The following is a 27733-nucleotide window of genomic DNA, read 5'->3' on the forward strand; positions in this document are numbered from 1 at the left end:
TATAGTACTATACCTTAAATTCTATGCAGTTTAATATATGCAAACTATTTCTCAGTTTTAAAATATATAAAATAATTATATCTGCTCAGAATCCAGCTATATTAGGTATAATCCACAAAGTTTGGTGAATGACCAAATAAATGAATTTTATTTAAATATAATTGCCAGAAACATGTTGGAAACTCTTATATTAAAATGCCTTTTCCCCCCCAAAAGTCAGTTATTTGAGAGATAATAATAATAATAATAATAATAATATTAATAATTTAGGAACAATCCAAATTCACTTATATATAAATATGATTAAGGTAATTGCTTTAAAATTGACGTAATTTTTCTCCACTCAAAACTGACAAAAGCCAATGATGTGCTCAAATTACATACTGTAACAGATATGATATTAATAAAGAATAAAAAGTACAAATAATAAAAAGCATGATAATGATGATATTTTCTTTCAGATGTTAACAGAGCTCATTCCATCATCTCCTGTAGGCGTTTGCTCACATGGGGCCTTCTCCAAGACCTCCTCAAAATCTTTACACCCACTCAACAGGCTATCCCTTTGCCTGCCCTGCCTTTTCTTCACAGTGCTTACGACAATCTATACACCTATCATTATTTATTTTTTTATTGTCTGCCTTCCCCCTATAGAACGTGATCTCTATGATGTTAGTGACCTTTGCCTGTTTTATTCAGTTATAGATAGTTCTGAAGCCTAGAACTCAATAAAAGTGGTTGAACGAATGAAGGAATGAATGAACACAGTACTTGGAAACAAGCACATCCATCTTTGCCTGTCATGCTGCTGCTGGAACACCAGGTGATTAATAACTCATGTTAGAACACTAAGAAAACCCACCTTACTGAGCTTCTGGGGAACAACGTCCTGCTTGGCCCAGCTACGTGTTCCCCCTGCTGGCCACACAGATACCGTCCTTTCTTCAGCCCATCCCCTCCTCAGCAGGCCCAATTCTAGCTTTGTTATTGGATAATTCTGGATGGTTAAATTAACCTTTGCTGGGTGGTCTTGGTCCCCAGAATCCTGTTTTTTTTCTAGTTCTGGAAAGGAATTCTTTAGCCTCAACTCACCCTGAAGGGCCTTTCAGACCCACTGTTTTACCTTCTGGAAGATGGGGTAGAATGAAATTATCTGCACTGTGAACTGGAAGTGTGAATTATTATCATTATTATTTTAATTCCACTCTTTGTTCATATATCTATTTGCTATGCAGCACGATAATGTGCCTATTCAGGTCTTTAGTTATCTGTGGGTCAGTTGTAGGACATGTTGGTCATCACCGGCTTCCATTTCTCTTAAATGAGAGGTAGGCTCTGACTCCAAAGGGTGGAATGGGATAGAAAGTCTGTCCCTAGGTCTCAATAAAAGCAGACATTAAAGGCTAATGTACATTTTTATGATTCCTGTGGGCCATAGAAAAAGTAGAAAAGAAATTAAAAGCAACACCGAGGAACTATACATTCCAAGGGCAAGGCAGAGACATGGTTAATGTAGGAAATATTATTTCTAAATATGAACTAAAAGCATGTAGTCTCTTAAAATACTAGTGTTTAATAGTCTCTTAAATACTAGTGTTTGTCCTTGGAAAAGAGGTGCTTACCAAATGTCAGTATTTATGATGTGATAATAAAGGACAAGCAGGCTGCACTAGAAGAAGTATTGAAAAGGAAAATTAAATTAGAAGAAAAGTACTTCTCTGGCCCATAGGAGTGGCACAGGAGCCCACCCACAGCATATCTCCTGCACTTACCACACCTCCCAGATACTTGTGAAGCTAAGAGCTAATAATCATTAGTGTTGGGTGTATCTTGATTGAAACGGGGCCAGCCAGAGTGCAGGCTGGCACAGGGGAAAGATGGAAGGAACCAAGAAACAAGCTCTCTCACTTTGGGAAAAGATCTGAGTTTTAGACTGAGGAGCTTGATCAAAAGTCCTCTTAGAAAACCCATGTCAAACTAGTCAACAAATCCAGGTCATGAATGAGGTGAGATGCTCACTGGTGAGTCCCTTCCTGAGGCCGAAGGATAGACCAAGATAGCTGAACTTGAACCTTCAACTTATAATTTCCTTCATAAATTACCCTGAGCCTATGGCAAAGAAATGTGTACACTAAAATTGAATGAATAAACATTTTGTATACATGATAAGTAGCTGAGTGTTAAAATCACAATTTATCCAAAGCCAAGATGGAAGCTAAATATCATCACCACCAGAGGATGAATATTTGAAATACTTAAGTAAAGCTAAAAATGTGCCCCAGATTTGCAGAATTATAACACTATAATTTTCAAAAGGACAGTGTCAAGATTTTTTTGCTCATATTTTGGCTTTATAGGAAAAATAATTTTCAGCACTATCACCTGCTAATTCCTCCTGCAGATACTACATTGAATATCTGTAGTACTAAATAGATGTTCACTTTTAATTGAGATCAGTAAAGAAACAACATGCGTTTTGTTTGGTTCAGCTAAACCTCAATAGGTTATAGTCAAGGGTGATATTGCCAAAACTTCCTTAAGTTTTCTTTTACAGCTCATAATACCCAATTAAAGACAACTCTTCTTTAGACTTGAAGATTTGGTTGACCCTGACCACTGCAATTTCATTGAAGCAATCCCACGTACTGAAACTTTGTACACAACTTGAGGGAGGTATTTTCTGAGTATTTACAGAAGCAGAGTTACTGCCTTTCTCTCTAATTTTTATTTTTTATTTTTATTTGCATTTGTGATGCATAACACAATCACTTGAAGAAAATGCCCTTAAATCTCTAATCTATAAATGTTACAGTGGAGCTATATAATTGACTTTCATAACAACAAAATTGCCTCTGAATTCCTAACTGCAGTTCATATTTAATTTCATGTGTACCAATTTTAGCAAAAATATTTCCAGGGGTAGGACACAATCATCATGAAAAAAATGCCTGAGTACAGGAGATAGCAGTTTGATTGTATGGTTCAGTTTTATCCAGTAAGCTATCTCTTCTTTAGAGCAGTCACTGGTTTTTAGTAAATCTACTTTAGTATTAATGTGCTAATTGTTATGCATCTACTAATTATGTGCTAATTGTTGTATCTGCAAAGTGTAATATTAAAGCTTCCTTTTCTCCAAGGAATCTTTTAAACATGTAATCTCTGCTGTTTGAATTATTTGAACTATTATAAAAGGGCATGATAAAGAATCTCCGATATTTTTCGTACATTGTGCAGATTTTCCACAGTTGAAGGATGAAAGAGGCCCAGACTCTCTTGCACCAGGGAGTAATTCTGTGACATGTCCTGTGCTACAACATAAAGCTGGCATTTGTGAGTAAAACATGATATGCTTCCAAAATCACTGACAGCACTTCCAGGTTGTGTTCTGTCCTTGATGATATTTGCATGATTTTGAAGTAGGTATTCAGCAATTCAGTTACCAACGGCCAAAACCTAACGGCGAGTAGCTGGCTTTGGCCCTGTGCCATGACATAAACCAAAATTTTGCATCCCTACTGTACACCTGTGCAGACTGGGGTGTTAGCCCCATTAGAGATTGAGGGGTAAAGAAGCAAGCGAAAGGAAAACATATCCACCCCGTGTGTCAGCTACACTGAGAGAAGGCACCTGCATAATGAGTAAACAGGTGCTCAGAATTCCAGGTGGTGGTCATTGTCACCAGAAGGTGACATATGGCAAAGCCAAGAGCAGCACTTCAGTGGAGGGGAATTCTAGGCAATACGTGTGGAAGGTCGAATGCATAAAAAACCTTCTGATTAGACCACAGATTAGACAAAAAGCTTCCTTTAAAGGGGGAAGAAAGGGGAGGCAAGCAGTTAAAGGTAAAATTACTTCGGTTATACGTTGACTGAAATCCTATTTGTTGAATACATCACATATGGACATAGCTTATGAATTGAGAGAAAAAAACAGCATTGATACTAATATCAAATCTTTGTTTTTCTTTCCTTTTACTTTGGTTTGGAAAGGTAAAACATCTATTTAATTAAAAATTGATGCTATCCTCTTATGATAGGAATCAAGTTTTCTAATGGTAAAATGCTTGTTACCTTGTATAACATGGCTGAGGAAACAAATAAGCAAATATTCAACACCAAGACAGAGAGAATGAAAGTGTTTAACTAACTACACTATTTAGATAAGAAATAAAGAGTTATATTCGAGTTGCACTCATTTCATTTCAGACATTCATTTTACATGTTTATGTTCTTATGGGCTCTGTGATAAGACCGTTTAGGTGAATTTGTTACAAAATGCAACTGCTTTACTAATAGCACAGCTCTTAAATCATTGAGAGTATCGCAACTCACAACTACTTTTGTTTTCTGAGTTAACATAAAGAATTAAATTTTCAAATCAGGTACATGTAGATTAGAGTCTTAACCAGTGTTATGGACTTAATTCTGTCCCCAGAAAATGCTTGAAGTCCTAACCCCTAGTAATTTAGAATGTGACTGCATTTGTTAAGTAGGACCCGTAAAGAGAAATCTAAGGTTAAATGAGGTCACATCGAGGGTCCCTAATCCATTATGACTGATGTTCTAATTAAAAAAGAAAGAGACAGAAGAGATAAAAAAGGTCATGTGAGGACACACTGAGAAGGTCTCTATCTGCATCCCAAGGAGAGAGGCAGAAAGAGAAATCAAAGCTGCCAACATTTTGATCTTGTGCTTCTACCCTACAGAACTGTAAGAAAATACATTTATAATGTTTAAGCCACCTAGTATGTAGTATTTTGTTGTAAGTCCTACCCAACTAATACACTCACTGAAAGTGTGCCCCAGACTGCATGTATAATCAAAGGTGTGAATCAGCTATTCTCTGTCCAGGTTCATTTCCTGCATACTTCCAGGATGGGGAGTCTCTCTCCATTTGGATGGGAATCAAGTGTCTGAAGATATCTATCTATCTATCTATCTATCTATCTATCTATCTATCTATCTATTATCTATCTATCTATCCATCCATCCATTTATCTTATCTTGTTTTGTCTTGTAACACTGCCTCTGACCAAAAGCTAGCTACTGGGAGAAAATAAAATCCTGTTGCTTACACTGTGTGTGTGATATTGTGTTATGGAAGCCCTGGCAAACTAATATACCCAGTATCAAACTTTATTAACACTTTTAAAAATATGAGCAAGCAAGAGGCTCAGAAAAGCAGAGAGAATCTACTCCATCTTGCATGGCTCCCCTTTCCTGCATTTAACATATACTTTCTGGCCAAAATAACAGTAAGATCTCTAAATGTAGATGGTGGATTGGCTCACAAAACAGTGAATATTAAATTATGGAACATCTGCATCTTATATGCCTAAGAGTTGTACAGATAATGTGACATTCTCCAGGAAGCTATACTTCATAAATCTGTACTTTGTATGTTTGATACGAAAATGCAAAACTGAGACATCCCACTCAAAGCACTTTATAGATAAGAATTTGCCTCCTAGCAAATATTGGTATATTTGCCTAGAGGACCCTTTATCATGCTTGCAAGAAGAGAATGCTGGTTATCTGTCTTTGGTCTGCTTTCTTTCCCCCTGCATCACCCCATAATAAAATGAGAGAAACAGATCATAGGCCCGCTGCTGTAACTCCTTCCTTCCCAAATTCTCGCTCCTAAATTTTCTGGCAAATTTGCTTTGGGATATCATAAACCTCTCTGAAGCTTTTAGCCAGAGAAATGACTAATTCTAGCCAAAGCATAGCTGAAGTGGAATGAACTTGAATTTAAAGTCTCTTGTGATCCATTTCAAAAACTTATTTAATTTTTGTATATAAATTGTATTACTTTTACTGATTTACATAATAAATACATGTTCATTAGGAAAATTAGAAAACAGCTAGCTAAAGCAAAAACATGAGCAATAATTACTATTAACATATTTATATATATCATTCCAATATTTCCATATATACACAAAAGATTTACAAAAAATAAAAATATTTTTTGTTTTATAATCTGCTTTTAAAAATTAACAACACATTATAAACTCATTCCCAGTCTATTAAATATGTTTTTACTAAATCATTTTAAATGGCATATAGCATAAGTTTATACCATACCATGATTTTATATCAAATATATATATATATATATATATATATATATATATATATATATAGTGATGTAATGGTATATAATTCTTCATCAGTTAATAAAGTACATATTGAACGCATTTGACCATATATCTTTGTTGATTAAAAAAAAGTCACATAATATGTTCACCCAGTGGTAATGACGTCTATATTTCCACCAAAATATATTCTCCCTTTCTGAACACACCAAGGAGCGTCCCAACAAGAAAGTAAAATGAGAAGAAATGATGTGTGCTACTTCCGTTGCCCATGTGCACACTTCTACCTACTCATCCTTCTTCCCCACCATTTGGAAACCAGATATGGGAGTAACCCAGTTTTGATCATGCAGGTGACCACAGTGTCCTGGAATAAAGCAATGACTTGAATGAAACTGGGGTTCGTAAATAGCTGACAGGAGCAAAGCTGCTGCATCACCCTGTGCCATTCACTTTAAGTGATTGTATCATTGAATTAGTCTTGCCTTACTAACTAATATTCCTCCTTCTTAGTGACATGAGAATCAGCCACGACAAAACTGTAACTTCTGAAACCCTGCATCTCTGCAGTCTATATTTGAACTTCCTTTTTATCATTAAGTCTATGCTTCAGGAACAAACACACTTTAATTTCCTTTTCTGGATCTCTGAAAATCATGAGGACATATGAGCATCCCTCATTCATTTTGTCCACAGAGTCAGGCGGGCTCTCAGTCAGTTTTTTCTTTTTATTCTTTTTTTTTTTTTAATCTGATTCTCAGGTTACCGAAACTTGCCAAAACAAAGTAATACTGATCCTCTCCCCAATAGTACACCCTATTCCCCAGCTAATTTCTCAGCCCTATGACTGATGTCAAGGAACTTTTCACATTGACATATAGTTTTGTTACTCAAAAGACCTTATAAATCATGGAGTCATGTTTCATCTTTTCACAAATGCAGAAATAAATGCTTAGAGTAGTTAGGAAACTTGTCCAACATCACAAAGGTAACCATTTGCAAAACTGGGATCACAACTCAGAAATCCTGTTTCCTAAGTATCCTTTCATTGGCTTTGAAATGCAAGTGCAGAAAATGGGAAGAAATTCTATCCCAACAACTCTGACCTTGAATTCATTATGTTTCTCACCATATTTTATGTCTAACCTGCTCCAATGCACACAACTCATTCCATTCATCCAGGCTAAATTGTAATTGTTCATCCTTTCAACAAACATTACACATCAAGAATGCATTAATTACTGTGCCTAGTGCTATGGGTGAATGCTTAGTTGGATATACTCCTTGCCCTAAAAGAGATCACCTTCAATAAATAGCCAATTAAAATATATTAACTTAAGCAGAATGTTACTTTGTATGGCAGGGATAAAAAAAGGCTGCTATGGACTTATACACCTCTTACACAATCTTAAAAGTCAAAAGAGCTTCCTGAAAAAAAAAAAAAAGACACCAAAGGTAAGATAGTCAGATAAAGGGGGATGGGGACAAAATGGAAAACCTTAACTATCAGATATAATGAAACCTTGGGAAAATCCTCATCTCCCATCTCTCCCTAACTCCGCAGTCCCAGCGCCCACAATTTTTTTTTTTTAAAGATTTTATTGGGGAGTTGGGGGAGGGGAACAGACAAGTTGCTGTCCTTTTGTTCTTCAGTCTAGTTGTAGAGGACATCACTTCACTGGCCCATGTTGGTATTATCATTGCACTCTTCCTGGGTGAGGCAGATCAGTTGCCGGCCATTGGACGGCCGCTCATGAAAGTGCACACCAGCTGCCGGCCAGCCCCACTGCAGCCTACACTGTCGCCAGCGACTCACAACAGCCCAGCTCCAGGTCGAGCTGTTGTTCAGCATCTTAGCTGTGGAGGGCAGTGTCACTGGCCCTCATGTGGGATCCGAACCCGGGCCCTCTGGCGTCCCAAGCCAGCTCTTAACCAATGCACCACTTGGCTGGCCCCCCAGTGCCTACTCTTACCCTTCCTCATATGTTCTTTCTCCTAATTCAATCCCAATTTCAAGCAACAAACAATGCTTTTTTTTTTACAGCAATTGTAAACATTAAAATCATATTCAATCAAAGAAAATAACTGGAAAAGCCTGTGTTTTACTCTCTATTCACATTTCTTCTTCACCATAGCATTATTCTCTACAAAATGAAATTGTGAGATGGTTAAAATATTTAGGTCTATTGTGCATGAAGGATCGAGATTTTAAAGCACTGTTGGGTAGATTCTTAAAGATTAATGAGGCATTCAAAACTTTGTATAAATGTGAGTGGGAAATAACTGAAGAAATAGGCCTGCAGTGTAGTCTCTGGGTTATGAATAATCTTCTCTACAGCATCTACAGTTAAATAAGGAATAGCTGTGATTGATAGCATAAGGGCAAATTATTTCACATACTGCTTGCCGTTGAGAAAAAAAATAAACATAGATATTCAGATCTACTGCAGTTTATTAAATGTTTAAATAATGATTTAAAAGATCTGTGTCCCATGTTCTGTGATGAAAAATACACTTACATTTAATGTGCCTTAAAATAGTTCCATAAAATTTAAAATAATTTTATATAAATTAGAAATCAACATAGGATACATATGTAAAATCTATATAGTATGAAAAATTATTCACAAAGTTCTTAATGTGTTAATAAAATGCAATCTATATTTAAAGGATATACAGATATAACATTGCAATTTCACTAACCAAGTGCACTATTTTCAAAACATTTCAAATTGGCATAACAAAGTTTCAAAGAAAGCTTATTAGGAAAAAATATATATATATAAACACATCTAATTATTTCCTGCCTATTATTATATTAAGAAAAATAGTTTATTATTAATGAAGTTTAAGTACTTGTGATGTGAACAGATATGAGCAAATTACTAAAAGAAAACCTTTATTATCATTAGGAGAAAATTCTTGTTCTGAATAATTGATAATTTAAGATTAGATCAAGCGGTCATATTTAGGAAGTTCAGTTTTAAAATAAAAATTACAAAATGCCAAAGTCCCACTAAAAAATGTTTTGAGCTTAAAAACCAATTATGTGCTTAAAGAACGCAATGATATATGCTAGTCTTTTAAATAGAACAATCTCTATTTTCTGGGTAATCATGGGTTTAAAGATTTAGCTATTAAAAGGAGATCTTAACTATAAAAGACTTGTAAGTAGCAAAATCTCTAAAGATTTGCTGTTTCTGTTGTTATAAAACATTAAAGACATGCTATTGTACATAAGGGGTAGTTTCAATTTTCCATTGGGCTCTGCTTTACTCTCTGCTTAGTGTCATCAGCAGATTAATAGACATCCAGTTGATAAGCTTAATAAATATACAAGTTTAAATATAGAAAGTAAATCAACAACAATATTTCTATTTTCAGTGTTTTTATGTACTCCTGTATTTGTAAAACAAACTTCTTAATTTATCTCTAAGTATAATATGATAAAATAAAATGTAAATAAAAGGAAAAAAAAACTTCAAATTACAAATAGGAACTATAAAACTTGTTACCTGGGCTGAAATAGCTACTATTAGAAAGCATCCTTAACTATTACAGAATTAAAATTCAAGTATTCCAATTTAATACTAAAATGATTATATTATTATTATGAAATTATCTATGAGATAAATATATTCACACAACTCCCAGCTATTCCCAACTAAATCTCTCAACTTCATCTAGTGATGTGTTCACAGCATATGCTATCTTCCAGGAAACATCCCCAGGTATTTGAAGAGCTCAACTCCAATTTAGCCCACACAAAAAGTACCTTATTAACCCCAAAGAGGTATTTCTACCTCCTGAGCTAAATTCAGAGCATTCCAGGCATAAAGTCATATCTTTTCTTCACCAGTATATATCAATCCTTAACACATCAAACTCTTAAAAGGTTGAAATATCCAGCCACACGGTGATATTTCTTGGTTGCATTTTGCATAATCTCTTTAAAAGTCAGATTTGAGCAAAAAACTTACTGTTGTGTATTTTGACCTACTGGAAACTATGTAGTGTACTGCCAACTCAACTGCAACAGTGGTGTGGTTTACTTCCTTTCGTTCTGAAACAATCCAGTAACCTCACCCTTGCCTACACCAACATCAGTTCTCTCTTAACCCACTTTCGTCTTGTCTGCCCTTGTCAAGATTCCTGCTTGGATCCATTCTCCTACTAGCCAGATGGCACCTCTGGCCAGTCTGCTTATTCTGATTACCCCAATGCTAAACCCTCCTTTCCTGATTTGAATCAATATTCTTATTCCAAGAGTTTGACTCTAATTGAGCTGATCTCTTAGCTATTGCAGGCATCTACCAGATTCTTTCATTAGTCAGACCATCTCAACAGTATGTCTATTCCTTATTGAAGAAGTCCTGTGAGTGTGATCTTCTTGTTATGAGCACATTACATTTCTGCCATTATACTTGAAGCTAAATAATGTCACTGGGTCCAAGTGACCTCTATCAGTATCCTGAGTTGTGAAAGGAATCACAATATTTGACAGACATCAGGGAATGGATGTTAAAGTTAATCCATAAATTCTCATAAAATGTCAGTACATATTCTCTAGCTCCTAACGCTAATAAGATGTGTTTATCGTTATCCAACAATGACCTCAGAACAGGATTCAGCATGTTTTATCATTAATTCTATTTGCTAAATAATTTTCTGGTTCTCTGCCTTCTGGGAACATGGTGCGATTTCCTGTCCCTGCATCGCTGAAGTTAGGCATTTTTTTGTCCGGTAAAATATTAGTAGAAATGTCAGTTTCTGACAGTAGCTTAAGCAGCCAGTACTAGATTCAATAGTCTTCCTGCTGCTAGATGAGTATGAAACCATAATTAAGACTTCCTGTCAACCTGGGCAACAAGTTATAGGACCACCTTGCTGATTCATATTGGAGCTGCAGCATGAGTAAGAACCTTGCATTGAATTAAACTGCTGAGATTTTAAGGGTGTTTAACACTGCATCATTATATAGCCCATTTTTACTATAATAACATAGCCACTAAAGAGAACCTAAATGAATTAGTCACATGCATATACTTGACAGGCTTTATAACTTAATCAGTACCAAGGGACTACTTTTAACATGAAGCAATGAGGCAAAGTTCAAAGTTGCCATCTATTTAATTTTATATAGGAAGAAAACATGCATTTTTCCCCCTTATTTTGTCTGAAAGAAATTATATAAAATTACTCTCCAAAACATTATTTTTTCTTCTAAAATAATGGTGCAAGAGATCAAGGCGAAACTGTTCACTTCATTACATCCATGAAAAAGGCAACTCTTATTGGCCAAAATTAAAGACATCGCTGGATTTAGCTCTTTAATCACACAAGCACATTACCTATTAGCTATCTGTAAATTGATTTTTTGTATTAACTAGGTATATGTTAATTTGAATATTATAATCTATTTATTAAATTAGAAGCACTCTGTCCTTATTTATACTTAAACAGCATGACATAATAAATGACCATAGTGATCACTAATAAAATACCAACACATTTTATTTATCCACATATTTTTTGGTAAATAATTAACAACCTCATGATTAAACCCCCCAGAATTCAAATTTCATACAACATGTTACTTATGTTGAAAAACAGTTTTATCAAATCCCTTCAAAAGCAAATTTATGCTAAATTCCATACTCATGACTTGCTAATGGTTTTTGAAATTCTCAACATAAGAAACTATCATTTTTGAAAATCAAAATCATATTTCTTCAGAAGGAATGGAGGGACACAGTACAAGGAGTATATTCAAATTAATGGCTTTGTTCATAGTTGTAACATATTTTTTTCTGTTATATTTTTCTAATTTATTTTAAAATTGATTTATATTTGAAGCTATATAAACTCATTAAGATAATTTCTTCTACAATGTCAGTCCCATTATACCATGAGCTTATCAATGATGTTCTATCATAACTTCAGAAAGAAATTTTAAGGAATATAAAATTTGAAAATCCCTGATTACAGTAGGATAGAAAAAGTTATTTCCAATGTCTATAACAGGTCTTCTTAATAACATGATTTTTTAATCATATCCTTGGCTGAAACATGGTGTATTATTTTAATTATACTTGTAAAAGCAGGACTCACAAGCAAAACAAACTTTCTTGAGAATTTTTTGCTGAAATACATTTTACCATAGATAAATGCCATAGATAAGGATAAATACACACATAGAAATAAGTTCCCAGCATTCTACCTCATTAGATAGATCTCAAATATTGAGTTATCGTAAAACGTTTAGTGAGCTATATAGCATCATAATTTAAATGAGGTTCTTACATTCTTTTCATCATTACCAAAATTGGTGATCCGGTCTGGTGACAAGAATTTTTTCTTACCATATTCTAATTCCCTTTAGAGTTTCTACCTACTGGCTACTGAAAGGCTATATTATTCAAACTTTCTTCCATTTATTCTACTGATATTGTGCTGCTTTATAGCAATGTGTCTTTCAGATCTTAATTATAGAGATAGTCCTCATTTATATTCCTTAATTTAAAAAAATGCATGAAAGTATGCTTGACTTTGTGATCTGGGTCTACAGCTTATAAACATTTACTCATTGTTTTGTTTGTTTTTACCTGTGTTAGTGTACATTTTGTTGCTTCTGGAAACTTCTACTGTTACTGGGTATATGGATAATGTCAAATAACTGCAGAAATTTTGTGCATGTAAACACGTTATTTATATTTTTTCTTTGTTGCTTGGTATGCCAGGTTCCAAGGTTCACATTTTCTAATGTCTGGATACTACATGAAGTTGAGCTCTAATGAAACAATTCTACATCTAACCAAAGATGAGGAGAACATGCAAGATGTATGGGTACCTAAGCATTCCCTTAAATCACAGCCCATTTAGATTATAAATGAAAAGGAATGAGTGTTAACTCAAAGCTAGGTGAACTCTGTTTGCAACAGGCTCTAATGAACCTCATATATCTTTGTATCTTTTCCTGAAGCATTTACTGTCATGCTAGGTGCTAGTCCACTCCTCTCTATTCTGTCTGCTTCTATGCCCTACAGGCCAGCATCATCTCTCATACTGATTAATACAGCAGTCTCCAAACTGGCTTCTGTGCAGTGCAAACATTTCTATGTTCATCTTGCCTGATGATCTATCATTGCAGACATTTCCTCTAGCACCCCCTTAAAAGATGCTTTCTCAGCTTTGTTCACACCTCTCCTGTAAAAGCGAGTTCAGTGCCACACATTTGGCTGCCACTTATTGCTCATGCAACTAACCTTGCTTGAAAGATTTAGTGAAATCTGTCTCCCAATAATTTTAGGCCTGCTCATTTGGAGCTACACAGATTAGTTATCTTAACCAGTGAAAACACTGCTTCCTGGTATCTCTTCCATGTTGTATTAATAGTTCTCCTAAATACTACTCGTATGGCCTGGGTTTTCAGACCCATCCACAATCTTTTTTTTTTTTCCTCTTCTAAGCCAAAAATCTCAATTAACAAAAGATAACTAAAGAGATAACAACTGGGATGGCAGTGTGAGAAGCTCTAGACTCTTACCAGAGGAAACAATCATAACTGGTGAAAAGAATTAAAACAACTCTTGCAACTAAAGTCTCTGCACATTGTCCTAAGGGCATACAGCATAGGAAGATACATTTATTCAAGAAAATGTACTAGGGGTGGCCAGTTAGCTCAATTGGTTAGAGCACAGTGCTCATAACATCATGGTTGCTGGTTCGAGCCCCACATGGGCCACTGAGCTGCGCCCTCCACAACTAGATTGAAACCACTACTTGACTTGGAGCTGATGGGTCCTGGAAAAACACACTGTTCCCCAATTTAAAAAAAAGAAAATGTACTCAATCTCAGTAAGAATAGCAAGTCTGCAGCACTGAATCCGCAATCCACTCTCCCCTCCACCCCACCCGCCACCCCCAACTCAGCATATTATAGAAACTCTACCCATCCAGGTGCAACCAAGAATACAGGGCTCCCTCTGTCTCTAGCTCCTGGCTGAGGACTATGGCTCTTCCGTGGAAGGGACAGGTCACCAACAATTATGACACACACCCAGCTCTGGGTTGCAAAAGCTCTACTTTAGTAGGCAAGGGCAGCTGAGAGGCCTGAGGCTCTCCTTCGTCATCCAGTCCCACATGTAGGGCAGAATTATACCAAGTATGACAGACCAAGAATACCAGATACCCAATGGTCCTTGCCCAGCACCCTGCTTGTAAAGCTAAGGTATCGTTCGAAGATAAGGAGGTAACCGTCCTTCTGGTATTTCCTTGAAGGTTCATGGCTAGTACTATTATACCGGAATATGAGTCATCTGAACCTGCTCATGCAAACTCATTTAATAGTTAAAGAAAACACTCTCTTATGCTTTAAATGCCTCTTAAATATTTTGCTTTTCTAGGTTACACATGATTTTTTAACCTAACCAAGTAACCTTTTACTCTTCCTCTCCCATGTTTTCCATGCATATTTGATCAAACTAAGTGGCGTTTCTCATCCCTCTTCTCTCCTCTCCAGCCTGATTCAGATGCTCATCATCTCTTACCATGTAAAACAAACCCCTAACTTCAGTTTGTGTTCTAATAGATTGTACAATAGATATCTCTGCCAAATTAGTCTTCCAGAGTTCATAAAATGTCATTTTCCTACTAAGAAGTCTTCAAATATGCCTTCCTGCCTGCAGAATAAAATTCTTACCCTCATTTTCTTCCTCTCCATTATCTGGCCTAAACTTTCTTCTCCAGTCTAATTCCTCACTGCTTCCTGAGTTATGCCCTAGGATTGAATAAAGAACTACTTCAGGAAACAATGTCTGAGAAATCACACTTAACTGAGTTATTAAAGATTTTTTTAAAAGCTCAGAATAACACGGTCAAATGCTTAATCAAGTCAATAAAATAAAAATGTCAAATGATCAAACAGTGACTATTTATTCAATTTATTTAATTTTTTTTTACAAAGGTGCTGAAGAGAAATTTCCTGTTCTTTGTTTTTGCTTAATTCAACCCTTGTTACTAAAAACATTTATTAAATATTGAGGACATTTAACAATATATTCCTAAAAAACATTTTCTATATAGTAATGTTTTGTACATTCTTTTTTGTTACAATGTGTTTTGCCACAAATTGGAAATCTGTTTTGTGGGGATAGGAAGGATAAATGCAAAATGACTTAAAACTTTTTAAACCCCAAGAACTTTAATGTTTACTGGGGTAAAATTATAGTTTTCAGATATAGTAAAAAAAAAAACACTCTGAATAATAAAAGGTCACTACAAATGAGCAGGTTATTTTTATACTGAGAACAGCATCTTAAAGGTGTAAAGAAGAAACAATCACAGTTTAGCTCAGCAGACCAGTGTGTACTGAATATCTATCACTCCATTATGTCAATAACTAGATTAAAAAAATTAAGTCATAATCATCCTGCTATTATGAACAAATACAATAGAAATGAAGTTATAATAATCTATTTTAGTTTAAAAAATAAAAGATAAAAATGAAACAGAACTTTCTGCTCCTTCAAAACCATTTATTATTATTTCAGGGCCTTCATTTCTTTCTTTTTAACATGAAAGGTTGGTCACAAAAATTTCAGCGGCCTCTCAAGCTATTTATCATTCAGAGTAGCTGTGGGATCAAATGAGATAATTACTATAATAATAGCAGCAGACAATAGAGGTACAGACAATTCACAAGTGTTGTAGCGGAGCCCAAAGGGCACAGGAGTACCTGAGGCCCACAGAAAGCCAGGGCATCTGGGATGAGGTGTGGCAGGGCCAAGAGGTGCCTTCCAATTGAGAGTAAGGTATGGGGTGCGCAGGGGCACTACGTGGTTCTAGGAGGTAGCAGTAGCAGGTGAAGCCAGAGGTGGCTGGTGGGCAGGCGAGTCCCACTCATGCTCGTCCACATCTTTGAAGGAGTCCTGGGGCAGCGGGTCCTCTCGGTTCCCCAGCTTTGCCACCGTGGCTTCTTTTCCAGGTAGAGCCCTGAGGATGGGGCCCACTGGAGTGCCTGGCTCACCTGGGTCATGCCAAGAGGCTGAAGGCTGAGAAGCCGCAGCTGCTTGTTAGCGCCTCCCAGCCAGGACTTGGCACTGAGAACCGGCTCCCAGCTCACTGCCCTGTCTGAGAACACATCATCCCACAGGAACTCTTTTCTGAATTAGAGCAGCCAGAAGGCGACAGGCTTCAGGGAGGTCTGGTGAAGCCGCAGGCATCAGGCAAATGCCACTTTGCGCTCATCACACTCTGTCTTGGGCAGGAGGACCAAGCCCTTGTGCGGGTTGGGTGATGGACATGAAGCTGCCGCACTCTGGGAAGAAAGGGGCCTCGGGGAGCAGCTTGTACAGAAAAATGTGGGTGATGCCCTTGCCCATGAGTAGCACCAGGCCAGTGTCTGGGTCTTAGCTGGAGAGCAGGATGGAAGGAGCCATGTTCAGCCCCAGCACTGCCAAGGGGCCACTGGCCAGGGCCTTGACCAAGTACAGGAGTAGCTGCACTCGCTTTGGCTGTCAAAGCCAGACAACCAGCAGGCAGTGATCATCACACACCCAGACAACATGGGCTTCATGGGCCCCCTCGGCCTTGGGCCTTCCTGAAGGTGCTGACGGCCACTCTGTGGCTCATAGGCCTGCAAGCGTCCATCCTTGCAGACAGTGGCCCGCTGCTACTCACGGGGACTCCAGGCCAGGCTAAAGCACGGTCCCAGTGGCCCTGCAGCCTTGGCTGCCCGACTCCAGCCTGAAGGTCCCAGGTCCGAATGGTAAGATCACAAGAAGAGGAGGCCAGCACCTCGGCTGCCAGGGCGTGGAAGCGCAGAGGGTAGATCTCCCCTGTGTAGCCTGTGAGCACAGCCGGGTGCCCCCGGCTTCACTTCACGCTCACTCAGCTGGCAGAATCCACTGGACACAAGGTGCTGCTGGGTGTCTGTCCACATCAGCGCCCACCCTTGCTGTTCTCGTGGACCTGTGTGTCCTGGGAGGCCTCGGGCTTTGTTCTGGGGTCACAGAGCTGCAACCGCACATTGTGTCCACCAGGCCTCCACCTCAGCTCCAGACCAGTGCCCTGCACCAGGTCCCTGAGGGCCGCCAACTCTGGGAGGCGCTGCTGCTTGGCCACGTCCCACACTTTCATAGACATGCCTAGTGCCCCAATCAGGACGTCATCCATGCTGGAGTGGAACTGCAACACCTAAACCTGGGTGTCCTCAGGGTCCAGCACCAGCACCAGCCCTGAAAGTAGATCATGGCTGGAGGCGGGAAGCCGCCCCGGTTTCACTGTCCTGTGGGCTGATCCCATGGCCGGGAGGAAGTCATCGAAGGGAGAGAAGTCCAAGTCTGTCCAGGTCTGAATGGCATCCCCAGTGAGTCACATGTCCCTTGTCCTCTCCCTGGTCTTCCAGAGCCACAATGCTTAGCACATCTGGATGGCGGGAGTTGAAGGCAATCAAGCTGCAGCTGGATTTGATATGGTTCCCACAAGTGGGGGTGGTTCCTGCTTCAATGTTGCTGATCTAGGCCTCAAGGAGGGGTGGCCAGGCCTCCGTGCTTTGGAACTCAGTCACCTTGAAGCGGCTCATGGTGGCAGGGATTAGGGGGGAGGGGAGGGATGCAGCTTCCAGGACTGGGGCCAGCGCCCTCAGGCGCACTGCCAACAGCCTCCACTCCCGCATTTTTTGATGTAATTATTGACAAAATAAAGAGCAGCATGAGGAGGATGATGGTCCATTGTTGTTTTCCAAACTTATTGCATTGTGTGGTAGTTGAGAGGTAATATTTATCACTGAATTTAGAAAAACAATAACTCAAGCGCCCACCTGCAGCCTTTTTCCATTTCTTTTCTTTTTTTTTTTTTTTAAGAAGTGACAGAATGCTGTTCTGGTCTACATTTCATCGATTCACTCTTGGCTCTGGAGCCAGCCAAACAGTTTTCAAGTAAGTTCAAGGTGATATACTTTAGCAGAAGACTGTTTTGCTCAAAGTGCTCAGCAAGAGGCCCACCAGTGTGTGAAGCAAGGAGGGGGAAAAAAAATGAGATCTGCTGCCAGGGGAGATGGCCTATGACAGATGGTGAAAAACATTCTGTTTTTATCCTCACTCACTATGCCAGATTTTTGGTCTTGTCAGCCAGAAGTTGAGACAATAAAGCATCATATTGCTAGCTATATAGCAAGTCCTTTCCCCTGTCGTTCCTTGTCCATCCAGCACACTGGTATTGGGGGAACTCTGGGGATGGAAACCCAAAGAGTCGGAAACTGAACCTTACACTGTAATCAAAACTTTGGGTGAGCTACTTAATATCTTAGAACCTCAGTTTTTCCCATCAGGAAAACAAGGACATTATGAAAAATGTCCAGCTGGACAAGGTGGGTACTTATTAGTTATCACCACTCACACAGAACACTTTTGTAAAGAGTTTATTTTTTTTAAAAAAGTATAAAAGTACTTAACAAAACCTAACACATAGTAAAATAAACTATGTCAATTTGTGTAACAACTTAGTCATTAAGTCTTAAAAGCCGCTTACTGAAAGTAGAGCTCTTGCTGAGTTAAAAACGTTTATGCAATATACGTCTCTAAGTTGCAGGACAAAGTTCTTGGAGTGTTGCCATAATGAATATGGATGAATAAAATGACCCTGGGGATATCAAGAATTCTTTCCCAGTGGTACAGGGATGAACTATGTTGATTTAAGTCTTGAAACAGTTCTTGTAAATTGATTATGCATTTGATCAACGTATTGTGGTGATTTCAGGGTAACTAAATGTAAACAGATTCAATATATACAAAGGAAATGCAACTTAAAGATAATATTAGGATTGATTAGTAAGGATTTGTTTACACTTAACGCAAAGTGTTTTCTTCTTTTTTCTTTCTAAAGATAGAATTCCGTAACCATGAATTTACTGTTACAGGTGTGAAATAATTCAATGCCGCAAAATTCTAATAAAGTTGTCTAATTTGAAAAAAAATTTATTCTTGAAATTACAAAGAAAGAGGCATTCTTCATATTTATGAGGAAATGCATGTTTTTATTTCTAGTCTATTGACATATATATGTATATTTTAAATGTACGTGAGTGTATATGTTTATAAATAAACAGGGTGCTCCATAACCTTCTGAAGATGCCTCATTTCTTCTTTTCAGACATTTTTTGTACATATGCCATATGGACATTTGAAATCTAAATGATCAAAGCTTCATATGCATTTTTGTTGTTTAACTTCCCCTTTGAACGCTTAATAAGGCCCTCTCTATACTATAAGCGAGTTTCCCCACCGAAAGGTCATTGGCCACCTTTACTCTGAAAGCCCAATCCATCTTCCTTCTCCAGGCTCATTTAGGCCTCCTTGCTCTCTCTCTCTTCTTGACTTAAAAGGCTGACTGACGGCAAGAAAATCACAATTAGCAGATATATCTGGTCAGCAAAGTACATTCCCAGGCCCTATGGTCAAAGGTATTTAAAGGGAAAATCCAAAGCGAATCTCTGCCTGACGGAGCTGGGAGATTCACCCTCAATGAGCTTCTGTGCCGTCCCATCTGGTGTTAGCGAGCCTGCTCCTCTCTTTCTGCTCATGACCAGCTCTCACTTTGTGAGTGTGGATCACAGTCACCCCGCTGCACAAGCTACAGGAGTGGGAGCCACTACACATTTCAATTCTGTTTACCCACTAAGTCCTTTTCTCCTTCAGGACACTTGTGCTGACAGATTCAAGAGACGAGATTTTGTGAAAACTGCTTTGTACTAAAGGCATAAGAATTATCCATAATTCTTACTGAAAAGCAAATAGCATGACCATTTCTGAAAATAAAAACTCCAAGGTAGTTAATACTGGCAGTTTTATCTTGAGTGAGAAGTGCATCAGACAGCTCAATAGCTTAGGCCTTACAATTCTTTAGTGTTCAGTTCTATTCAGGATAATGGCCCTGGTCCATCACATGGAACTTTCCATCCTAAACACTAGACATTTTTTTTTAAGCTCTAGTTAGTATGGCATCGACCCAATAAATTCTATCTAATTTTAGTACTAAAAGGCTCATCATTTGTTCAAGTAACTCAGACAAACCTACCACTTTCTTTTCTGATTTGGTATTATGAGTTGATGTTACATTTCCGGCATATTGATTTATTTCACTTAAGTGTCCTTTACTTTCATCTGAACTGCCCTGGCCACAAATAGGTATGAATGAATGATAGAATGTTGACATTCAAACTCACACAGCTGTGTAGCCTCCATCCTTTCATATGTGATCTGAGTGTTATAACCAACTGGTGTATTTTTAAACAAAAAGGTAAGATTACAGGAAAATGTTGCAAGATCACTTTACATACCCTAATTCTGACCTCCCTGAAGGCAGAGTTGGGGCCTCATTCCACTCCGCCTCTACTCCATAAGGCCCTCAACACAGCTGGCTCTCAGCAGAGTCTACGGAAATGGGTGAGTTATTTGAAGCTCCGACTCACTTGACTGTCATTATTTGTAATTGTCAACGTTTAAGATTAATAAACTAAGTGCACTAAGATGCTCTGATGATCATACTGTTCGCTCACATAAAAGCATTTATAACTGGGAAAAATTGGGACTTCGCTGGTCTAGACAAACAAAATACAAGCAGGTATCTCAACTTTAACTCAAAAAGGTTAGTGGTTGCTGAAAACCAGTTTGTTAGCTTAAAAACAAGGACTAGAAACCAGGGCCACTGGTGTATAATCACCTATAATTTCTACCACTACAGCCCTTCCCCCATGCTAGCCTTACTTCCTTTCCTACACCACAAGCATCCAATCACAATAAGAGTTAACAGTAATAACAACAGTAACAATAGACTTATGAAGCACTTAATATGCACTAGACAATCTGTTACATTTTGCATTTATATATTTCCTCACTTTAATCATACCAAGTATGAAGGAAGTGCAATTATCCCCATTTTACTGATGAGGCTACTTGGGCTTAGAAAGGTTAAGTATTACTCAAGATCACACATCAAGAAAAAAGCCAGTCACCTGTGTTTAAGGTACAATCTGTACCTCTGACCATTATATATTACCATTGTCATCCCTTTCTGATGAAAAAAATAATGTTTTTATCTTTCATGTACAGTAGGTAATATACCCAATATCAGAGTATATCCTAATATATATTGTGCTATTTCAACCAGAAATACTATCATGATTTCCTTAGAATCATTTCCCGATTTAAATGGCAGAATATTTAAAGTCATATAAACCAACCCTGTTAAGAGATTTTTTTTTCACTTGAACATATCATTTAGATGCTCAATCAAAAGAACAAATGGTTTCATCCAGCAGTGATGCATGTTTTATTATATTTGATCCTGAAACAAAAATCAGTTCCCCTGAAAGTCATAACAATGATGATAACCAATATTCAGTAATGCTAAGTTCATTTCTTTGGGAACGCCAATCAGTAGAGTAAGGCGTATTTTCTTGAGGATGTGAATTCACATTTTTTTTTTAAGACACAAACAAAACAAGCCAGAAAATGTTCAGAGAAAGAAGACTGTATCAACTCCTCAAGATAAGTGGAGGGAAAAGCTGCAAAATTACTGCTTGATGCTGAAGGTCGTTAATGCAGAATTACTCTCATGAATATTAAGAGACATAGACTAGTATCCTAGGTATAAACATTTAAAAAGATGTTGATCCTTGAACTGATATTAACTCTCATCCCTTAATACAAGCTGCTTATTATGTGCTGCCTGACACTTTCTTAAATCATTCAATTCCACTCTACCTTTGCATACACCAGTTATAAGCAAATTTGGCTTGTACCTTAAAGGTTAGACTTTTACAGTGAGAGTCTGTATTAAAAAATAGTTGTCTTACAAAGTTTTCCAGAGTTGCTCATATTCATTTATATGCATTAGACAAATACATGTGCCTTTAATCCTGATGATAAAAAAAAAAGTACCTGAGAAAATAAATGTGACTGGAGACATTTAGGCAAAAACAACCATTGACTCTCAGCTTTTGATTATATTGGGTTGTCGGAAAAGTCATAATGTATTTTTTCTGTTTTTCGTTGCAAAAATGCATCATGACTTTTCCGACAACCCAATAATTTAGAGCTCACAGTACAATCCCCTACCCTGTGTCAGGTTCCTTTCATATAATCATTATATGAATATTTCTAGCCATGAGGAAATACCTGGTTCATTTAATTTTTCATTAATCCTAATTATTAGAAAGTTCTTCCTTATTATTGCAGAGAATCCTTGAGGAAATCCTCTTTATAAGGCATGAGATCATCCAATAGCAAGTAACAGACTTTTTTTGTTCTCATGGCAACCAGAATAAGATTATTACCTATAGGCTATAAACAAGTCACAGAGATGTATGTGCCCCATTCCCAGGTCATAGACTATACGCATACAACTAGGAAGAGGAAGACAGAACCTGAAAATCTCATGGTTTGAGCCTCTTTGTTTAGTAACCACATGTGCGTTATTTTTAGATGTCCTTGTTCCAAACGATGAATTTGAGTTGGGTTTAGATATGGCCACATGGGCACAATTTTCACCCAGAGAGAAGCAATTCAAAGCTTCAGTGTCTTCCACTCCCACTTCTCCTGGAATGACTGGGGCCCAGGACAAGTTAATGAGTTCAAGAGTGCCACCTTCATGTAATGGGTACAATAAGAGTAGATGATAACTAATTTTTGTTGGCTACAATATTTGATATAAACGCAAACAATGAAATATTTTGGCCAATCTCTACTTTTTAGCGCCTTGAAATTTCCATTACAATCAAAATAATAAAAATATCGCCTTTTACCCAAACTCATCAAACTGTACACATTAAATATGTTTAGTTCTTTGTATATCAATTATACCTTAATAAAGTTGTTTAAAAAAAAAAAGAAAGGGGAAGCAGGTATCTGAATAAGATAAACTATGCTGCAATAGCAAATCAATCCCCAAATCTCAGTTGCTTAACTCAACAAAGCATTATTTCACGCTATACATATATTATGAGTTGACATAGTTACTCAGAGACCCAACCTGCTGGAAAATTCCCCAACATTAACTTCATTATCTTGAATATGCTGCCTCTGATGCAAATGGCAGGGGAAAGAGCATTGATATATCTCACAGCAGCAATTATATGGCAGAGCTCAGAAATAATACATACATGCCCCTTCTGTTTATATCCCAGTGGCAAGAACTAATCTTATGGAAATGCAATCTTCTATGTGCCAGGAGAAGCAGCCAACTTCATACTGGTAAGCATAGGTAAGGTCAGTTACAATACAGTTTAGGTGTCCTTAGAACTTTTATTCTCCATCCTAAACATTCCTATTTCTATCACATATTCTTCAAATGACACAGTTTCCTCCTGTACCCTTGCCCTGGCTTCCTTCCAATTGCTACTCTACTCTAAAGATTTTTTAATAGTGGTACGTTAACCCCTTGATTTCATAGGCAGGATTTCGTGACCGTGTTTATCTTGTAAAGGAAAGGGGATATAGCTTTCAACAGATTCTCAAAGGAGCCATCCTGAGAAAGGAAGGGATCATTACCCAGGTACCTCATTTTCTTTCTACTATAATACCAAGTTTATGCAATGTTCTGGCAAAGATCTAAACAGCATTGCTCTATTACCTACTCTGGATAAATTAAATAAAAAGGCCCTTACAAAATATAATTTGTATTCAATTTTTTATAGGCTGTTGCCTTATACTAAATATATGGACAAAAACAAATGTATACCACTTGCAGTGGTGATGCATTTTGCCTTTTCTTAGTCAAATTATTAGAATGTTTTTGCTTGTTTTGTTTTCATTGATCTTTTACACTACATGCAGAACTATCCATTTATGTTTTCATGGGCTCAAGGTTTATATCATTTTGAATATTGATTCTTACATAAAGCACACAAGCTATCTTACCCATCTAACTTTGACTCTTTTGCATGCCATCAATATATTAATATAAATCACCTACAGAAGCATTGAATCAATTCAGTGCAAAGGGCCATGCCAAAAAAAAACACATATGTAAAAGTTTCCTCCAGTAAGATGTAATTGCATTCATGAGTATACTCAGGGTATTTCCCCCTTTGTACATTTGCTACCATATTTGTAGTTGTCCTTGTTTACCTTCTTAACATGGTGTAACTTCCTCTCTTCTTCTATTATGAGTGGTTCTTTCCTTTCAAACAAGCTCTTGAAAAATCCCATTCCCTAAAGTCAGTATGATATTTCTAAGATCACTGACTTCTATCTTGATGATGCTTTCCTTACATGCTCTTGATTTTTTTCTAACTTCCTACAACTAAAATACATGTATAATGTTAATGTTTTTATGACCGATCTATCACCATAAAGAAATGTCAAGTAAGATACATAATGTCTCCAGGACTTATTTTCTTCAAAAAAGGGGCAGGCATGTGATTGGCTAAATAATGGTAACGTTCCTTACAACTTGAGGACTGTGTGATCCTTTGACTTTTGCTAAGCCTTTTCTTCCAAGCAGTTCAAAGAAATTCATTGATGAAACTGATTTGCTGAAGAAACTAAAGCCCAAAAAGACTATGGAGTTTTCTACATTAATATCCACAGTCCAATGCAGAACTAGGAAGATAACTCCACAATATTTATACTCCCTCTGAAAAATAGCAACCCTCCTCCTTGCCAGGCATTAAAATAGCCCATGTGTCACATAATAGTAATGGCTCTTTAATTTTGGCTAACGTCTCCTATTAATTCATTACATTGGCTGTTTGCTGCAGAAGGGTAAGTACATCCAAAAACATTACAAGGTTATGTGTGCAATGATTCAATAAAATTTATTCTAATAAATGTTATAATACAATATAATAGGGAAAAACAGAGATGTTATACACTTGAGTATATTATAAATGTGTAGGCAGCTAAGTATAGCTGTAGCCTACTGGCTACCCATGTGTGAAATATTTGTCCCAGACAACCACTGCCCTTGTATCAAGCCACCAAACTGCCCATTCAGTATCAAATCACTAAGTCTGCAGTATCATCCTCCTTGTCTCATTAAGGTCATATATAATTATTCAATATACCAGAACAGTCTCCTATTTAAAGTATCCAAAAGGCATTTTAAAATTACAGGAGAATGCCTTAATTTCAGGGTACAAGAAAATCCATTAATTTTACTTTGCCTCATTTAAAAGCAGAGGTACATCATATGAACTGAAAGATAATGTGGCTTTAACTGTATTTCAAAATACAGTCCTTATTAAAGAATCATTAAAAGCTATAAATAAAGCTCAGTCCAATCTAATAAGTAGTATCTTTAGATAATGTGAGTTGTTTCTATAGGAAACTTTAATTGATCAATATTCTATTCCTCTTGCCTGATCATATAGAAACACTGTTTACAAGGACAATCTCCAAGGGAAATCTATAGACTCCAACACAATTAATTTTACTTAAAAATAAGCAAATACAATCTTAATATTAGTCTATTCTTAAAGGATATTCTCCCCAACAAACAAGACAGAGTTCAGTTTTGATTTTTGTTGTTGTTGGTTTGTATTTGTTTTAAACAGGTTTTCTTTGGGTCTCTCCGGTTTGGAAGTCTAAGACAATGTAGAGCAAGTCAGTCATTGAGCTTATCGGCCAGCAAGTAAACTCCTCTTCAGACTTGCTACTTCCTTTAAAGGGAGTGGGTACTAAGCAGTAATGAGAACATTTCACTATCATTTTTACCAATTAATAAGATACCAGTGGTTTTTCAAATGACAGGTATCTCAATAGATAGTTATAAATGCATTGGCTCAAGAATATTTAATCCATAACTACTATGTTTCCAGCACTAGAGCAAATCACTTTAAAGTGTATGACAGGGGACATCAGAAAAATGGTGGGGTAAATGGCCTCTCCCTCCAAGGAAACACCAATAAATAAATAAATAAATAAATAAAGAGCAAAAATTCTCAAAATGAACTTTGTTGAAACTCTAGAAATTAGTCAAAGGTTTACAGCAACCAAGCTCACACTGAGGCAAAAGAAAAGCGACTTAAACATAGTAGGATAATTTTTTTTTTTACATTTTAGTTTACCTGAACCCCCCTCCCTGCCTCCACCCCACTAACCTGTGATGGTCTTAAGGCAAAAGTCCCCATTCCCCGTGCATCGCCCAAAATAGAAAATCAAGTACTGAAACTATTTCTATTAACAGATGATACATGATACATTGAAAACCCTAAAGAATAATTTTAAAGACCCACAAACTATTAGTGATAATATGTAAATTCAGGAATGTTGCAGAGTATGAGATAAACACCCAAAAATCAATTGTATTTCTTTACACCAGTAATGAACAGTAGAAAATTGACATTAAGAACACAATCCATTTAACACAGTATCATAAAATACTTGGGAATATATGTAACAAAGGAGGTGTAGGTTTTTACACTGAAACTATAAAACATGGCTGAAAGAAATTAAAGAAGACTCAAGTAAATGGAAAGACATCCTGGGTTCATGAATTAGAAGGCATCTATTAAGATGGCAATATTCCCGGCTGGCTGAGTGGCACGTTGGTTAAGAGCTGGCTTGGGAGGCCAGTTCTGAGCAGCAGGGCCACAGTTCGGATCCCACATGAGGGCCAGTGTGTGGCCAGCAGCCAGTGTGAGCACCTGGCAGCCGGTGAGCTGCCAAGAGCCACCATAAGCAGCCGTCCAGTGACCAGCAACCAATCTGCCTCACCCGGGAAGAGCGCAATGATAATACTAACTTGGGCCAGTGAAGCAACGTCCTCCACAACTAGACTGAAGAACAAAAAGACAACTAGTCTGTTCCCCTTCTCCCGATTCCCAGCACTGTTCCCCTCTCCTAATTTCACAATTAAAAAAAAAAGATGGCAATATTCCTCAAAGCAACCCAGAGATTCAATTTGATCCCAATAAAAACCCTATGGGCCTTTTTTGCAGAAACAGAAACACTAACCCTAAAGTTTACATAGAATTGCAAGGGACCCCAAATAGCCAAAACAATCTTGAAAAAGAACAGAGCGGGGGAACTCATACTTTCTGATTTCAAGACTTGCTACACTGCGGTACTGGCATAAGGCTACACAGATAGAACAACAGCAGAGAGTTGAGTTCAGAAATAAACCTATATATATGGCCAATTAAATTTAGACAAGAGTGCCAAGACCATTCAATTGGGGAAGAATTGTGTTTTAACCAATGGTGTCAGAAAAACTGGATATTCATATCCAAAAGAATGAAGTTGGACATTTACCTCACACTATATGTAATCACTAACTCAAAATAGATGAAAGACCTAAATTTAAGAGATAAGACTATAATACACTCAGAAGAAAATACAGCAGTAAATGTTCATGATATTCAATTTGGCAATGGATTCTTAGACGTAACACCAAAAGCCTGACAACAAGAGAAAAAAATAAATAAACTAGTATCTGTCAAGATTAAAAACTTTAGTGCATCAAAGGATGTTATCAAGAAAGTTGGAAACAACCTACAGAATGGGAGAAAATGTTTGCAAATCATATCTTTGATAAATGTCTCTTTTCTAGAATATATAAAGAACTATCAGGCCAGCCAAGTGGCACGTTAGTTAAGAACTGGCTTGGGACGCCAGAGGGCCCCGGTTCAGATCC

At 37.3% G+C, this 27733-nt stretch overlaps 1 pseudogene; it reads right to left on the reverse strand.

Moving 5' to 3' along the window:
* Positions 1 to 15939: 15939 nt before the first annotated feature.
* On the reverse strand, positions 15940 to 17681 carry LOC109375219 (coronin-7 pseudogene; annotated as a pseudogene).
* Between the last annotated feature and the right edge of the window lie 10052 nt (positions 17682 to 27733).

The sequence above is a fragment of the Hipposideros armiger genome, unplaced genomic scaffold (genome assembly GCF_001890085.2).
Source record: "Hipposideros armiger isolate ML-2016 unplaced genomic scaffold, ASM189008v1 scaffold_917, whole genome shotgun sequence".
Taxonomy (NCBI): Eukaryota; Metazoa; Chordata; class Mammalia; order Chiroptera; family Hipposideridae; genus Hipposideros; species Hipposideros armiger.